This window comes from Triticum aestivum, chromosome 3A (genome assembly GCF_018294505.1).
Source record: "Triticum aestivum cultivar Chinese Spring chromosome 3A, IWGSC CS RefSeq v2.1, whole genome shotgun sequence".
NCBI lineage: Eukaryota > Viridiplantae > Streptophyta > Magnoliopsida > Poales > Poaceae > Triticum > Triticum aestivum.
The window spans coordinates 530,451,725-530,457,946 of NC_057800.1; positions in this window are offsets into that span (position 1 = coordinate 530,451,725).

A 6,222-nucleotide genomic window follows, 5' to 3' on the forward strand; every position below is an offset into this window, starting at 1 on the left:
GAATGAAAAGTCATTCCCTATGCCTCAGTCATAGGTTCTACAAAGTATGCTATGCTGTGTACCAGACCTATTGTGTACCTCACCATAAGTTTGGCAAGAGGGTACAATAGTGATCCAGGAGTCGATCACTGGACAGCGGTCAAAAATATCCTTAGTGGAATAAGGAAATGTTTCTCGGTTATGGAGGTGACAAAGAGTTTGTCATAAGAGTTTCGTCGATGCAAGCTTTGACACCGATCTGGATGACTCTAAGTCTCGATCTAGATACATATTGAAAGTGGGAGCAATTAGCTAGAGTAGCTCCGTGCAAAGCATTGTAGACATAGAAAATTTGCAAAATACATACGGCTCTGAATGTGGCAGACCCGTTGACTAAATTTCTCTCACAAGCAAAACATGATCACTCTTTGGGTGTTAATCACATAGCTATGTGAACTAGATTATTGACTCTAGTAAAGCTTTTGGGTGTTAGTCACATGGAGATGTGAACTAATCACATAAAGATGTGAACTATTGTTGTTAAATCACATGATGATCTAGATTATTGACTCTAGTGCAAGTGGGAGAATGAAGGAAATGTGCCCTAGAGGCAATAATAAAGTTATTATTTATATTTCCTTATATCATGATAAATGTTTATTATTCATGCTAGAATTGTATTAACCGGAAACTTAGTACATGTGTGGATACATAGACAAACAGAGTGTCCCTAGTATGCCTCTACTTGACTAGCTTGTTAATCAAAGATGGTTAAGTTTCCTAGACATGGACATGTGTTGTCATTTGATGAACGGGATCACATCATTAGATAATGATGTGTGGACAAGACCCATCTGTTAGCTTAGCATAATGATCGTTCAGTTTTATTGCTACTTCTCTTCATGACTTATACATGTTCCTTTGACTATGAGATTATGCAACTCCCGAATACCGGAGGAACACCTCGTGTGCTATCAAATGTCACAACGTAACTGGGTGATTATAAAGATGCTATATAGGTGTCTCCAATTGTGTTTGTTGAGTTGGCATAGATCGAGAGTAGGATTTGTCACTCCGTCTATGGGAGAGGTACCTCTGGGCCCTCTCGGTAATGCACATCACTATAAGCCTTGCAAGCAATGTGACTAATGAGTTAGTTGCGGGATGATGCATTATGGAACGAGTAAAGAGACTTGCCGGTAACGAGATTGAACTAGGTATTTAGATACTAACGATCGAATCTCGGGCAAGTAACATACCGATGACAAAGGGAACAATATATGTTGTTATGCGGTTTGACCGATAAAGATCTTCGTAGAATATGTAGAACCAATATGAGCATCCAAGTTCCGCTATTGGTTATTGATCGGAGATGAGTCTCGGTCATGTCTACATAGTTCTCGAACCCGTAGGGTCCGCATGGTCAACGTTCTGTGACGATTTGTATTATGAGTTATGTGATTTAATGACCAAAGTTTGTTCGGAGTCCTGGATGAGATCGGGGACATGACGAGGAGTCTCGAAATGGCCAAGACATAAAGATCGATATATTGGAAGGCTATATTCGGACATCGGAAAGGTTCCGAGTGATTCGGGTATTTTTCGGAGTACCGAAGAGTTACGGGAATTCGTATTGGGCCTTAATGGGTCGTACGGGAAAGGAGAGAAAGGCCTCAAGGGTGGCCGTGCCCCTTCCCCATGGACTGGTCCGAATTGAACTAGGGAAAGGGGGCGCCCCCTTCCTTCCTTCTCCTTCTCCTTCCCTTTTTCCTATTCCATGTGGGAGGTGGAATCCTACTAGGACTAGGGAGTCCTAGTAGGACTCCACACTTTGGGCGCGCCCTATGAGGGCCGGCCTCCTCCTCCCTCCATCCTTTATATACATGGTCGGGGGCACCCCATAGACACACAAGTTGATCATTGATTCCTTAGCCGTGTGTGGTGCCCCCCTTCACTATAATCCACCTCGGTCATATCATCGTAGTGCTTAGGCGAAGCCCTGCGACGGTAGCATCATCATCACCGTCATGACGCCGCCGTCCTGACGAAGCTCTCCCTTGATACTCAGCTGGATCGAGAGTTCGTGGGACGTCACCGAGCCGAACGTGTGCAGATCGCGGAGGTGTCGTACTTTCGGTACTAGGATCCGTTGATGGTGAAGACGTACGACTACATCAACCGCGTTGTCATAACGCTGCCGCTTACGGTCTACGAGGGTACGTGGACAACACTCTTCCCCTCTCGTTGCTATGCATCACCATGATCTTGCATGTGTGTAGGAATTTTTTTTGAAATTACTATGTTCCCCAACACCCCCTACCCGAGATCCGCCGGTTTTGACACCGACACCCCCCGTATGCACTGTACAAAGGAGTGGACGACCCGACAGTGGGGAAACCATCATTCAACAACACATAGTCGCCACACCGACATCCTAAACATCAGATCTCGGTAGCCATCTCCACCACCATATCCTCCATCTTCATTAGATTAATTACTTGCAATAGAGATTCATCATGACCGAAGAGATTATAAGACTTTCAATCATTCATAATCAACCTTCTGCTTGTGATTTAATCACAATGTGTGAGTAATATCCTTGGGCTAAGGGTTGAGATGTAGCCTCACAGCCCTGTGTACACATAAGAAGGGATTAATTGTTTACTTTAAGATAACCTTGTTCTATAATATTGTGGGACTACTTTTGTTTCTTGTCTCTTTCTCAATCTTAGAGCTTGTAGGTACTCAAGATTTCGAAGATTCGAATAAGGAGATGTAAAGGGAAGAGAGAAGATGAAATCTATACTAAAAGCCAGTGACAGTAAGGTGAGTATAATAGCTAGAATCGAGTCTCTAGGGGATACTGTGATGCAGTCATCAAATGCTCATGCGTTGGTCTGGTTTATCCTTAATAATCGAGGTAACCTAGTGCGTCGGATAGGGCAAAGGCCGAACAACCAATCCTCCATGTGGCGGCAGTCGGTCATGGTTTTATTGGGATGCATATCCCACTTAATGTGCTTACAAGATATATGTAATGGTGTTTGCTGGTGCATTGTTGATCTGCCTGATTCTGGGGCTACCGAGGGAGTGCTGGACTAAGGGGTTCTCGGGCGTCCGGCCTGTTGGACATGGGCCGGACTGTTGGGCCATGAAGATACAAGACTAAAGATTCTCTCACTCGTGTCCGGATGGGACTCTCCTTGGCGTGGATGGCAAGCTTGGAGTTCGGATATGAAGATTCCTTTCTCTGTAACCGACTTTGTACAACCCTAGTCCCCTCTGGTGTCTATATAAACCGGAGGGTTTAGTCCTAGAGTGGATCATAGTCATAATCAGATAGGCTAGACTTCTAGGGTTTTAGCCATTACGATCTCGTGGTAGATCAACTCTTGTAACCCCCATACTCATCAATATTAATCAAGCAGGACGTAGGGTATTACCTCCATCGAGAGGGCCCAAACCTGGGTAAAACTTCATGTCCCTTGTCTCCTGTTACCATCAAGCTCAGACGCATAGTTCGGGACTCCCTACCCGAGATCCACCAGTTTTGACACCGACATTGGTGCTTTCATTGAGAGTTCCACTGTGTCGCCGTCAGAAGGTTCGATGACTCCATCCATCATCTGCAATGATGTTGCCCTAGGGGGGGGGTTCTCCCCGACTAGATCTTCGTATTCGGCAGCTTCGCACTGCGGGCCAACTCGCTTGGCCATCTGGAGTAGATCGACATCTACTCTCCAGGTCACCAGATTAGTTTTGGAAACCAGGACTATGTCGCTGATATCCGAGGAGAATTGATCTTCCAAGGATTCACGACCCCAACCTCCGCTCTGGCCTTAGAGCCGGAGCGCCTCGCTGGTACCGAAGATGGGATTTCTAAACCCGCCGGACTATCTATGGCCAGTAAGCCCAGTACGGGAGAGTCGGAGGAAGCAGCGTCACTGGCATCCATCACCAAGCCGGACTCTTCCCCGGACGTCGGCTCCAAACTTTCGGAGTCACCATCGTGTGAGCTCGGCCAAGGAATTCCCTCCCTGCCATACTCCACAAATTCTCTCCTCCCTCAACAAACCTCGCCTTTAAGCGAGACTCTAGACTTGATGCGACCCCTCGTGATTTCGGAGGAGCAACATCCTAACTACGCCCAGCCCGGACTAGGGGCTGAGAGCGGGGAATTTTACGTCCCACCCATCACCCACTTCATTGCCACAATAGAGGACTTAACTGACATGCTCGATTACGGCTCCGAAGACATCTACGGTATGGACGACGATGTCGGAGAGGAGAAAGCCGCAACACACCGTTTGTTGGATGCTGGACGGCCACCTCTTCGTATGACGTGTACATGGTGGATGCACCCAAGGAGGGTGACAGCGATAAAGAGAAAAATCCAGTAGAGGATAAACCTCCCAAGATACAACAAAAGCACCGACGACGCCGCTCTAAATCACGCCGCAGCAAAGACAGCAATACCGACACGAGAGACAACAACACTCCGGACGATGTCGAAGACCAAGAAAATCCCGTCGAGCAATACTCCGAACAAGACGGTCGGGAGGATGGGCGAGTTAGCCCTGATAAATAGGCTGCAAACAAAGACTCAGAGGACAGTAATTATCTTCCACCCTCCGAGTATGAGGTGAGCCTCGGCGATGAAGACTTTATCAAGCCCGAGGAACCTCTCGAGCAGGAACGCTTTAAGCAATGGCTAATAGCCACCGCAAGGAGCCTGAAAAAGAAGTAGCAGCAGCTTCAAGCTGATCAAGATCTACTCAATGATAGATGGACTAATGTCCTGGCAGCAGAAGAATACGGCCTCGAGCGCCCACCCAAAAGTTACCCGGAGCGTAAACTGCTACCTCAATTCGATGACGAAGCGCTTGAGCCTGTACCATCAATGCGTAATGCGGCTGATCGATCACCACGTGGCCGGGACAAAACGGCAACTCAAGCCGAACGCCGGCCCGTCCTACCTTGCCGTAAAGGCAGAGACAAAACTGCTCAGGGATACACGTATGACCTATGGCAGGACCTGGAGAATAAAGCAGGTCTGGCCAGATCGATCTAGGGATCACGAGGGCGTGCCCCGATGCGCGACGACGGCTATCAAGCTGAACATGGAAAGCACAATTACGTCCGAGCCAAAAATCACAGACGGACTCCATCCGAACTACGTCACAATCTGGCCTGATATAGAGGCGCCACACACCCCCTCTGCTTCACTAATGAAGTAATGGAAGATGAATTCCCAGAAGGGTTTAAACCCATGAATATCGAATCATATGATGGAACCACAGATCCCATGGTATGGATTGAAGACTTCATTCTCCATATTCATATGGCCCGCGACAATGATCTTCATGCCATCAAATACCTCCCCCTAAGACTCAAGGGGCCAGCCCGGCACTGGCTGAATAGCCTGCCTGAAAACTCCATTGGCAGCTGGGATGACTTGTCAGAAGCCTTCCTTGACAACTTCCAAGGTACATATGTTTGACCTTCGGATGCCAACGACTTAAGTCACATAATTCAACAACCCGGAGAGTCAGCTAGGAAATTCTGGACTAGGTTCTTAACCAAAAAGAACCAGATCGTCGACTGTCCGGATGCCGAAGCCCTAGCGGCCTTTAAACATAGCATCCGGGACGAATGGCTGGCCCGACACCTCGGCCAAGAAAAGCCGAAGTCCATGGCAGCCCTCACAGCTCTTATGACCTGCTTTCGCGCAGGCGAAGATAGCTGGCTAGCCCGTAGCAATAACAATGCAAGCGAACCTGGCACTTCGGAAGCCAAAAATAGCAACGACAAGCCCCGACGCAACAGACACAAGCATCGAAGCAACGGTGACAATACCGATGACACGACGGTCAATGCCGGATTCAGTGGCTCCAAGTCCGGTCAGCGGAAGAAGCCATATAAAAGAAATAATCAGGGCCCTTCTAGCCTGGACCACATATTCGATCATCCATGTCAGATCCATGGCACCCCTGATAAACCAACCAATCATACTCACCGGAGTTATTGGGTCTTCAAACAGGCCGGCAAGATAAATGCCGAAGACAAGGAGAAGGGGTCGCCAAGCGAGAATGACGACGAGGAGCCCCGTCCATCGAACACAGGGGGACAGAAGAAGTTTCCCCCTCAAATCAAAACGGTGAACATGATATACGCTACCCATATCCCCAAGAGGGAGCGCAAGCACGCGCTCAGGGACGTCTATGTGATAGAGCCAGTCACCCC